We start from the raw sequence: 12,870 nt of genomic DNA, 5'->3' as shown, positions 1-12,870 counted from the left end.
AAATTTAAATATGAATTCCCAAATATATATATTTTAAAAATTCAAATGGAAAAAAGAAATGGACTTATGAATAAGTACATGCGAAACTGATGTGGACCAGAATAAACTGACCCTTCCATCCTTTGAAACCATTCATAGGTTTTTGGTGTTGTAGAATTCTTTGAACAATCATGTGAGTTTTCACAAGCTTCCATTCCTGGTATATTGTCTCCTAATTTGAAGCTACCTTTCTTTGTGAGACGAAAAAACAAAACAAAACCTGTTCTCTCTTAGATGTTGGACATACGGAAATGCATGTGGTTAGTATATAAACACCTCTAGGTTATAAGAAACATACAATTAAACCCTTGAATGATAATGAACAGATGCTTCCCTTGCACAAATTATTTTCTGTACCAAACATAGGCTGGCTTGAAGATTTTATCAATTGTAAGAGTTTATCATTAAATTGAGAGAAAAATGCAACCTACCTTGACAGTATCCCATCTGGTTATCTTCTCTTCTTGGTGTTTACCTTTTGTGAGCTGCTTGCTTATTCTATTTAACTGATTCCCTCCCCGCCGGCAAAGGGAAAACATAAAGCAAGATGGGCATGTGGCTTCTTTTCAGTCTTATAATAAACAACCAAGGAACGATGCGCTCCTGATACAGAATATTCTCCAACCAATCAGAAGTCTCTTTCATCGTATGCTGTTGTAAGGCCAGAACTACTCCGGGATTAATGGCACATAGGGCTAATCTTAGACCAATTTCATGCCTTGTGTATTTGACAGAACACATGGCTAGCTACCATTTACTCAGATGGTAATGTAGTGGCATGAAGCCAGAGCAACCTACCGGTATTTTCCTTCTACTGCTGCATGGCCATTTTACTAATACAGTTGCTGAGGTTTCCAAGCACACAGAGAGCCATAGGTTACCAGATTTCAAAACAGAAAGGGCTTCTCATCATTTAGTGCTCTGAAACTGAGCCATATTTCCAAGGAAGCATTTCCCCTTCCGTTGCAACACAGTTGCCCTATCCATGAACTGGATAAGGAACAACTGATTGGTTCAAAATTGGGAAAGGAGTAAGGCAAGGCTGTATATTGTCCCCCTGCTTATTTAACTTATATGCAGAATTCATCATGCGAAAGGCTGGGCTGGATGAATCCCAAGCCGGAATTAAGATCGCCGGAAGAAATATCAACAACCTCAGATATGCAGATGACACAACCTTGATGGCAGAAAGTGAGGAGGAATTAAAGAACCTTTTAATGAGGGTGAAAGAGGAGAGCGCAAAATATGGTCTGACGCTCAACATCAAAAAAATGAAGATCATGGCCACTGGTCCCATCACCTCCTGGCAAATAGAAGGGGAAGAAATGGAGGCAGTGAGAGATTTTACGTTCTTGGGCTCCATGATCACTGCAGATGGTGACAGCAGTCACGAAATTAAAAGACACCTGCTTCTTGGGAGAAAGGCAATGGCAAACCTAGACAGCATCTTAAAAAGCAGGGACATCACCTTACCAACAAAGGTCTGTATAGTTAAAGCCATGGTCTTCCCAGTAGTGATGTATGGAAGTGAGAGCTGGACCATAAAGAAGGCTGATTGCCAAAGAATTGATGCTTTTGAGTTATGGTGCTGGAGGAGACTCTTGAGAGTCCCATGGACTGCAAGAAGATCAAACCTATCCATTCTTAAGGAAATCAGCCCTGAGTGCTCACTGGAAGGACAAAACGTGAAGCTGAGGCTTCAATACTTTGGCCATCTCATGAGAAGAGAAGACTCCCTGGAAAAGACCCTGATGTTGGGAAAGATGGAGGGCACAAGGAGAAGGGGACGACAGAGGATGAGATGGATGGACATTGTTCTCGAAGCTACAAACATGAGTCTGACCAAACTGCGGGAGGCAGTGGAAGACAGAAGTGCCTGGCGTGCTCTGGTCCATGGGGTCACGAAGAGTCGGACACGACTAAATGACTAAACAACAACAACAGCCCTATCCATCCTTTTGGGGCAAATGCATGTGGCCATAAAGTTGAGAGAGGCATCATGAAAAGAAGCATTGTACCCAGTGTCCCAGCATGCACTGGCTCCACTTCAAGTCTTCCTGTTCACAGCATGGGAAGCTGAATATGCCTATATATGTTTGAATGCTAATGCGTAGCATCTTCTCTGTGGCCAGGTACCCTGACAACAAAGGGTTTCTGATTGCTGGAAGGATTCTAAGTGTGATCACCTCAATACATTTAGAAACGCCTTTGGACTTCCATACTGAATGCAGGTAGGCGTACGTGGAGGCAGTATGTGCTAGGACATTAGTGAATAGGCTTTTCAGTGGCCTTTAGCCATGCTAACTCAATGGACTCTCCATATTCAGAAGTTGTGTACCTCTGAATACCAGTTACTGTGGTCAATCATTGCCTTCATTGTTGACTTCCCAAAAGTCTGGTATAGTGGGAACCATGATGCTAATGCATGTGCCCTCTTGTTTTGATCCAGAAGACTTCTCCTTATGCTACTGCTGTGGCTCCATTGACCACGTGAAAGCACCATTAGTGTGTGTGGACATTGTACGCTCTTATCCCAAATTAAAGTGACTTTACTCCAAGAGTCTAAAGTGGTTTCCACTCTTGTTTGCTGTTGAAATGGGCTAGATTTCAGATGTTCTTACTTACCAGTACAGAGTTGCTTTCAGCCACAGCTTAGAAATGTAGGGTTGTATATATGTAAATTCAGGTGACCATTTTACAGAATAACAGAATGGATGGAGCAAATTTGCTTTCTGTTGCTCTGCACCCAAACCAATGGATTCTAATAAAAATAAAAATTCTTTAGACCAAAGATTAGAAAGAACCCTCAGATGGTATAAGCTGTTTGACAGTCGAATAGGTTGCCTCGGAAAGTAATGGATTCTTCTTTACTAGCTGTTTTTAGGAACAGCAGCTGGATGACTGCCTATCAGGATGCTGTAGTTGCTGTAGGTTTCTCACATAGGCAAAGGGATGGACTAATTCCAGCTCTATGAATCCAAGTGTAAAAAACAGTGAGCTGAAAAAAGATAGTTTCTTGTGTTCCATGGGCCTTAAATACTTAATGATCCCACCGATCAGGACTTAGGTTTATTTATATGCTTCTGGACTGGACCTAAAGTTTGTAATGTCTTTGATACACACCACTGTATGGCTGCTTTATACATTCTTTGGAACACACAAATATACCGTATATGTCAAACAACCATAAACTGTTATTCCCACCAGGGCTGCAATGTGATACCCAGGGTGGATATCTCAATATCTCTTATTTGGTCTGTGGAGATATGCATGCCATTGCTTAGTGCAACCAAGTATAGAGTAGTTTTATATATGAAACTGCTGGGCTAAAGCAATATTGGGGCAGGCAGGTACACAATCATAACATCTTTTTAGATTTTATATGCAGGGACAGCTTAAGTTATTTTGCCACCTGAGGCAAAGCAGAAAATGGTGCTTCTTTCCTGTTCAATGTATGGAAGCTGACCAGATTGGTGCTGCCACAGCACCTGCGGGCAACAGGCAAGCTTAGAGGGCACAAGCCCAGACCACATGGCACACACAGCTCTGTATTCCAAGATCTTGTCACCCCTCAGCAGCTGCTGCCTGAGGCACCTGCATCACTCTACCCAATGGAAGGATTTGTATGAGAAGCCTATGGGTTATGTTTCACAAGAAGGGTACAGGGTGAGAGTGGAAAACTTCCATTTCCCAAACATAACCCTGAGCTCTACTGCGTTAGAGCAGATTTGATTTTAGCTTCATGCCTTAAAGGCTTAAATACTCATGAACTAAATAAGAACATAGTTCAGGCAGAATAGAAGAAAGTGTCATGGCAATAAGCCAGCACACCTGCTACCTCTGATTCAAAATCTACTTACCCTGGGAATAAGGCACAATGAATTCGATAGAACTTACTTCTGAGTAGATATGGCTGGGATCAAAGCTGAATTCTATGTTTCACTTGATTGTCTTCCAAGGCACAGCCTTGATCTGTTTGCTTACTACACCAGTGTGGTGTAGTGGTTAAGAGCGGTAGTCTCGTAATCTGGGGAACCGGGTTCGCGCCTCCACTCCTCCACATGCAGCTGCTGGGTGACCTTGGGCCAGTCACATTTCTTTGAAGTCTCTCAGCCCCACTCACCTCACAGAGTGTTTGTTGTGGGGGAGGAAGGGAAAGGAGGATGTTAGCCGCTTTGAGACTCCTTAAAGGGAGTGAAAGGTGGGATATCAAATCCAAATGCTTCTTCTTCTTCTTCTTATTGAGATCAAGTTCCTGGTTTTTCCTAAGAAAACAAACTTCTGAAATCAAACATCCATTGGTGTTGAGAGGATTCTAACTTTGAAGTGACTTCTCATATATAATTGTGGGGTGTGGTTTCTGTCCTATAAGCCATATCAGTGACAGAGTTGACCCTTGCTTGCTTAACCCAACATAGTTACTTTTAATGGAATAAATATAACACCCTCTCCAGTTTTAATGTAACACACATTAAGCACATTGAAACCAAGATAACTCTAGACTAGTAATTCACCATATGAAACACGGTTTAAATCAGAAATTACTTAGGAGCTGCATAATTTATGTTGATCAGTTTTCAAATATATCCTTTTTCATAATACAAAATGAAGCATAACTAATATGAAGACAATCCACATGACTGAACATAAGTGATATTGATTGTAATAATAATGTACAGCAATAGGAAACTGCCCTGGTGCATATCTATTCTATTTTCCCACCAGATGCTTTAGTTTATTCCAACCAAGTTTTGTCTAGCATCGGTTCCATCAAACAAAAAAGTTTCCATACACCTGCATAACTGAAGAGTTGATATCAAGGTTGTAATGCCATTAGGCAGGGTGAAGTGAGTCACCTCCTGGCATTAGATAGGGTTGAAAATAAAGGGCAGCAAATATCAGTTGTGCAACATCAGGCATGCACATGCTAGTGCCATTTTGATCTTCCAACTCCCACACTGCAATCCAGTGCATATCTACTCAGAAGTAAGCTGCACTGATTTCAATGGGACCATCCCTGGCTATTGGGCATGCTTGCTAACTGATGCTTGCTGGAGTTGTAGTTCAGCAGCATATGGAGGGCTAAACGTTCCCCACATCTGGGCAAGAGGTTTTCTAGCCCTGTACTAGCTTAGTAAGTAAAGCTATGTTATGTGGGATGAAGCATTTTGTCTTGGTACAGTAATAAACCCATCCTGTTTTGTTGTTTTTTTGTAAAATGTCAATTTCCTTGAAAGTTTTTGGACTCCTAGAATATCTGTTGCAGAACAGGATTTAGAGTCAGCTTTCAGAGCCTCTTAAGTTATTAAATTCTAGGATACAAAGGCAGACACAGAGCAAGCCACTAGGAGGCATCTGATTTTAAAAATAGCAGCCCCTTCTAGGAAACTGATAGCCAGCTATGATATCCAAATAACTTAACATCCATATTTGAAATATTTTAAAAGTCCTGGCATATCCATCCATACAGCATCAACGATCTCTTCCGTATTTTGAGTACAGATAGTGGGAAATGTTGCTACTCTGTTCACACTTTGCTTGTTTCCTTTTGACATTTAGAGTTCTGTAGTTGCAGCTATTAAAATCCCAGATATGCAATTCTAAGAAGAAGGATGTTCTTCTCATTATAGGGGATTGGAATGCTAAAGTAGGGAGTCAAGAGATAAAAGGAACAACTGGCAAGTTTGGCCTTGGAGTTCAAAACGAAGCAGGGCAAAGGCTAATAGACTTCTGCCAAGAGAACAAGCTGGTCATCACAAACACTCTTTTCCAACAACACAAGAGACCAGTGGCGTAGCGTGGGTTGTCAGCACCCGGGGCAAGGCAAGTAATTTGCGCCCCCTAACCCATGGATTTTAGCTTCTTGTCCCACATAGAGATTTCTCAGGAGACAGATGAGGTGATCAGGCACTCCCATTTCTTTAAGAACTTGCCATAGTTTGCTGTGGTTAACACAGTCAAAGGCTTTTGCATAGTCATGAAGCAGAAGTACAGTAGATGTCTCTTTCTGGAACTCTCTAGCTTTCTCCATAATTCAGCGCATGTTTGCAATTTGGTCCCTTATTCCTGTGCCTCTTCTAAATCCAGCTTGCACTTCTGGGAGTTCTCGGTTCACATACTGCTTAAGCCTGCCTTGTAGAACTTTAAGCATAACCTTGCTAGTGTGTGAAATGAGTGCAATTGTGCGGTAGTTGGAACATTCTTCTTTGGGATTGGGATGTAGACTGATCTTCTCCAATCCTCTGGCCACTGCTGAGTTTTGCAAATTTGCTGTCATATTGAGTGTAGCACAAGTTGCCATTGGGGCTCGCCTGGGGCTCGCCTGGAAAATGTGCATATGTGGCACATTCTGGCAGGGTCTGAGTAGCTGCTCACTTGGTGATGCTCCTGCCATAGCTTTGACTACACACATCAGCAGTTACTACCATTCTGTCTGTGAGGAGACAGGTCCCTATGGCAGTTGCCTTTCAGACCTGGACATCTGAAATCCACTTTAATCCAAAGGCACCTCTGATGGTGGAGAGAGAGGTGAGACTCCCAATAATGCTTACCAGAATTGGGAAGCAGTTGCACACGTGTTCAATTGTCCATTGTAATCTATCTGATTTTAAAGCATTTAATTGCACCTGTAATCACATCCGTAATGACAAATTCAGCCTGTGTGTGTGTGTGTGTGTGTGTGTGTGTGTGAAGGCTGTTGAGTTATAACAGCTACAGTAGTGTAATATCAGCAGGAATACAAAAGTCGGTCCCATGTGGTAAATCCTCTGGCCTTGGTGTTTTTGAGCTCCTGCAGAACACAGTTGAACACCCATAAAAGCCATACTTTTGCTTTTCATGGCAGCTATCCAATAGGCTACCTTGTCAAGAAAGGACTCAGAGATGTTGGAAGTTCCCTTAGGAGTAATTAGGTTTCCCCAAGCAGTCTTTTCCCCAGCTTTCATTCACTGATCAGATCCTTCCCAGCAATGACACTTTTTTTTAATATAACAACAACAACAGCAAAAGAAGAACTTGCCTCATTATGCTTGACAGAGCAGATACTAACTTATTCTGAAGCAGAAAAGATCATAACAAAACTGATGGGAAATTGCAAACATGTAAAAGTGTGTGTGTGTGTGTGTGTGTGTGTGTGTGTGTGTGTGTGTGTAAGACACATAAATCAAAATGTACAAAGACATTTTAATGCCCTTTTAAAAAGCATAAATTTCCTTTTAGAGTCCCCGTCTGTTACAGAAGCCTATTATCTGATGACAGGTATGATGATTAACATAATAGACACTAGTAAAATTTTCTCCAACTTCTTTGAAAATGTTAACTTACAGCTTCAAGCAAAATGTGTTTTTTAAAAACTGGATTTTGTTTCTGGTATGGGACCATTTGCCCAAATGAAGTTAACAGATTTGTATCTAAACCATCTGTTGGTGCAAACGCATTAGAATGTGAAGTCACGTATAGGAAGCCTCAGAGACATCTTCTGACTGCTATACATAAAAGAAAAAGAAAAAGGATGCTCTGTCTTTCCCCTCGTCTGTCTAAGGTCCAGCTCACCAGAGAGCCAATTCAGACCAATTACCTTGTCTTTGTCAACAAAAATACTCTAGTTTCCAGAGTTCTCTGGGCATAGAGGTTAAGGTCCCAGAAAGACAAAATAATAAACAAATTCATTTCAAGAATCAGAGTTGTGTGCTTGGCTGGGAGGATATGTTTGAGAAAGGTTATTTCCTTTTAGATAAACCTCCACAGGGAATTACACTCGCAGCAACATCCACTTTTGCTTTCTTTTTAAATGCAAAATCCAAATGGAACACTCTAAAGTTAAAAAATAAAAATAAGCAAATGCAAATAAGGTAATGACCTGCAACTACAATTCTTTGAGTTGCAGTATGTCCACTTTGGATAAAAATCTTGAATACAATTTCAGAGTTGGTACAACTTTGGACCAAAGTAGATGTGATGTTTTGACATGTAGTTTGGTCTTGCATAGTTGCTTTTTCATTAACCAATAGCTGGCCTGGTGTGGGGGGTGGGGTGGGCGGGCATCGCCAACAAACTGGATTGCTCCATGGTCCTGATTGGAATCAGATTCCGCCCTCCATGTACAGACACACGTGCAACTTGTAATGGAAAGAAATCTCCCATTGCAAACAATATGGATGGGAAGTGAGGGGTTGGTTCCATTTGGGACTATAGCAAGGGCAAAAGTTCAAAGCTTTCTGCCTTCAAATCATAGTCCAGATCCAGCGATTGGCCCTGCACCACTGTTTTTCTTTAACCAAACTATGTGACCAATCACATAGCATGTCCAGAAGCATGTTGGGTGAATGTGGAAGGGGAAGTGAGCGGCGTGGTCTTGTTTTGTGTCTGACATCTTGTACAACAACTAGTGCCATCCACTGGTGTTCATGCATACGTACAGCAAATACTTATCATAGGATCATTAGTGGTCAGTTTGGTGCATCGGCAGCTGCCCTTCCAACACTGGTGTCCCTGCAGCTTACTTGAATGGGGACTAGGGTGGGGTAGTGGTGAAGTTCGGGCTGCACAGACGCACTGGTGGCAGGGCTGGATTGGTTCCACTGGTGCGTCCAGGTAACCAAGCTTCTCCCTAGAACCACTTAGATAAGTTGCAGTGACGCTGGTGTCAGAAAGGTGTCTCTGGCCCTCTACACTAGCCAGGGCCAGATTTAGGTTTGAAGAGGCCCTAAGCTACTGACCCTTTATATGGGACCCTTTATATGTCCAGTTGTTCTTTGTCAACAACAAATTCTTGCTGTTTTTTGTGTTGAATATATGCTATATGGTAATTTATGGGCCTAATAGGTATCTAAAGCCATTTGCACATAACAAAATATGATTTTTATCAAAGTAATTGATACAGACATGAGCAAACCAGTGATATTTTAAGGAGCAGGCTAGCAGGTGGGGCCCATTACTTACATCACAGGAGCCTACACAACACAAAGCACTGTTGCTATATGTAAGTTTTATTTTATTTGTTTTTTTTGTATTTTGGAAATGTACATCCAGGGTTTTTTTTCCTTTAATTTTTTTGGGGGCCCTCAAGAGAGTGGGGACCTAAGCTATGTCTTGTTTAGCTTATATGTAAATCCGGCACTGATACTGGCTGATTCCACTTAGGAAGCAAACTTGATTTAAATTTACCCCTCTCCTGAAAATCTTGTCCCCACACGTTTCCAGCATCTTGAGACTGTAATCAGCACATTATTCAGATCTATGCAGAGATTTTCTTCCTGTGGAAATGGTACTGCATGGAGATCAGCTCTATCAAAATCGTACAAACCAAATGTTAGAATGGGATGGGGGACGGAATAAGAAGAAGTGAAACTTGACATCCCCATTGAAGGCTGCAGTTGTATACAGTGGTACCTCGGGTTACATATGCTTCAGGTTACAGACTCCGCTAACCCAGAAATAGTACCTTGGGTTAAGAACTTTGCTTCAGGATGAGAACAGAAATCGTGCAGCGGTGGTGCAGCGGCAGCGGGAGGCCCCATTAGCTAAAGTGGTGCTTCAGGTTAAGAACAGTTTCAGGTTAAGAGCAGACTTCCAGAACGAATTAAGTTCTTAACCCGAGGTACCGCTGTACTAATTTCTCTGGGACTAAGCCCCATTCAGCCTATGTAAGTCCTTTTGATTTCAGTGGTATGCTTACAATTGTAGCTCAACCCTGTGCTTGTTTATAAGTTTCAGTGGGCTTAGTTACAATTATATACAGCCTCATTTTTTGCATCTGGTGGTGGCAGCACTTCTCCTCTTCTGTAAATTTCTAAATTCTGTAATATAATTCAGGTTTTTCTGCCTAAAGGATTTCTTACTTTGTGAATTGTTGCACAGAGACAGTGTTTGAATTATGGGGTGAAAGGTATGGTGGGGGAGCTTTAGTGGAAGCCATAATTTCCACCCAATTCTCCCTAAATTGAGTCTAACGAATTGAGCCCCCTAGACGTCCAAAACTACGTAATAGGTAAAAGATCTCATAACAGGGCCAGGGTACCCCCCCAAAAAAAAAATAATAATCATGGAGATATGATAATGCCTGTGTGTTGAGATCTCAGCCATATTACAAAGATATACAAGGGGAAATGTCTCAGTGCTGCAGAAGGAAGCAGTCACCCAAGGTAAACACATCCACTGTGCATCTTTCTTTTATGAAAATTAAAATCATTATCATCTTTTGACATGGAAGGATTTTGCTCCATGGCTACAATTATCAAAATGTCCATGTCTGATGCATTCATCTGCCAGGCAATCTGGAGAACATTGGCCCTCTAAGGGTTACAACATTACAATTGTTCTTTGCAAATAAAATTCACATCTGTTCTGACAACTTATTTCAGCCTGATGCAACTTGAAAAGGTCGAGATTAATCCCAGAAAATCAGACTTCTATTGGAAAGGCCAAATCAACTTTAATTGTAGCACATTGCTATTTATATTGACATTTAGCCACAGTGGAGCATTATTCTTTTCATTGCTAATGTTTGTTTTACTCCAGAATCTCTGTGATTGCTTATATTTGATGCTAAACTGTGCTTTATGTTGCATAACTTAGCAGCTTATATACCGGTAGTTTAAGGTTAGTTTCACTGACTGAGGATATTCTATGCATATGTTTAAGAAAGATCTGTGCCTGGCTTTTATATGCTGTGTGCTGGTAATACAGTACCCACCTGTGTTTAACTTTGCCAATAGAGTGTACAGCAGATGGGTACGTTCTGAGAAAGCTTGGCAGGGGGTTGGACTCGATGGCCCTTGTGGTCTCTTCCAACTCTATGATTCTATGATTCTATAAGGTATATATAGTGTTTTTGGACTACAACTCCTATCATCCCTTGCTAGCAAGACCAGCGGTCAAGGATGATGGGAATTGTAGTCCAAAAACAGCTGGAGGCCCAATGTTGGGGAACACTGCCTTAGGGTATATATTCATATATACCTTAAGGTATATATGAATACCATCAAACTAGTTCCATAAGTCTAAGGGGCTTTAGATTTGTTTCCCCCGCTTGTTTGTTGGCAATCTGCTTTAGAAACTTGGGGAGCAGTATGATCCTATTTACTCAGAAGTAAGTCCCCAAATCGGTGAGGCTTCATTGCGGGTAATAAGGCTGCACAGGATTGCAGTCTGAATTTCAAAAGCAGGCTGTGAGTGTGCCAAAAAGAACAAAGAAAGTGTCAAAAAATGCAGTAGCTTTGCTCAAGTCCATTGCATGAATCTAAGCAGCTCCATGAATCTCAAACTATATGTTGTTATTGCTTTAAGCCCCTTCATGAAACAGTTACTCGCTGTGGTTTTTCTGACTTTTTAAGGAAAGAAACAGCACAACCACATTCAGCAGAGGCAACCTGAGTTTCAAATACCATCCTAACCACCTACTGGCTTCCGGTACTTGTTATCAGCTCAGCCATGAACTGAAAGTTTAACTTTCGGTCAGATAAAAGACTCTCAGTTGGCAATACCTTGCTGTTTAGCCTGGAGAACAAGAATACTCAAAATGGTGTAAGGGTGCTTTAAGTAACAGCTGGCAAGCAACCACGTCTGAGCCTTATACTCTGATATGACATGCACTTGCAGGAATGCTGCCAAATGCAGCTGCTAGACAGCCTTAACAAGTCAATTCTAATCTTAGCAAGTCAATATTAATCTTTGCCAAATTAATATTTGCCTTGACAGCCCACCAGGACAATTATGCTTGGTTTCAATGTAAATTTGAATTAAACGATGAACCCTTTGTTCTGGAATAGACTGGAGCTACGTACATTTGGGAGCCAATGTGGTGTAATGGTTTGAGTGTCGGACTAGGACCTGGGAGACCAGGATTCAAATCCTCATTGAACCATGAAACTTACTGAGTGACCTTGTGCCAGACACTGCCTCTCAGCCTCACCTACCTCACAGGGGCACTGTGGGGATTAAATGAGGAGGAGAAACCATGTACACCAACCTGAGGTCCTTGAAGAAAAAGGTGAGCTATTAACATAACAAATGCACAATAAATGCACGTTCCCTTATGCTCTGCCTCATGTTTGCTGGTTCAACTTTTAATTTTCTAAATCCCTTTTAAAATGTAGCATATCATGAATGAATTGATGTTCCAAGTATGAAGTCCTTGGCAAAATGCGACCACCAGTTAATATCAGTTTGTGCTGATGTATATAAAAAGTGGTGGGTTTCTTTTCATTTAGCAGCCACCTTGACAGAATTCTAAAATGCCAACAGTAAAGTTTGGGAATTTTTCTACTTCCATAAAAGGCCTACATTTCACTTATGATTTAGCATGTCTGAAAATAGAAAAATAACCCTGCCAAGGAGGATACACTGTGCCATGTGTAGTGATAAGAGGATTACAATTTTTATTCTTTTTGCCAGAAGTCCTGTAACATTATACCAGTGCTCTAAGATAAGTGATGAACCTTGATGAAATCCTTTGCCAGCATTGGGTAAATGTTTTACTGGTTCCTGTGCATTCCTGCCCATGTTTGCCTTTGGTGAAATGAACCACATGTGCTGCTTCACACCTGGCAGGATACTCCATGAAAACCCCCAAAGTCCCAAGTTGTCAGTGTTGATGACAAACATTTTTATCTCTCCTTACAAATGTTCTGTTCTAGCGTTGGGGGGCGGCAAGAAATTTTCCACACCGGGTACCAGCTAACCTTGCTACACCACTGCATGTTGGGTCTCTTTCTTTGACATGCATATGTGTAGCATTGGGTACCAAAATTTGAAAGGGTTGCTAGCTTCTTGTATAATTTGTGGATATCTTTCATATAACTAAACTATTTTCATGGTTGCAGTTTGAAATAT

Source organism: Podarcis muralis, chromosome 8, assembly GCF_964188315.1.
Source record: "Podarcis muralis chromosome 8, rPodMur119.hap1.1, whole genome shotgun sequence".
Taxonomy (NCBI): Eukaryota; Metazoa; Chordata; class Lepidosauria; order Squamata; family Lacertidae; genus Podarcis; species Podarcis muralis.
Note: the sequence above shows the minus strand (reverse complement) of the source record.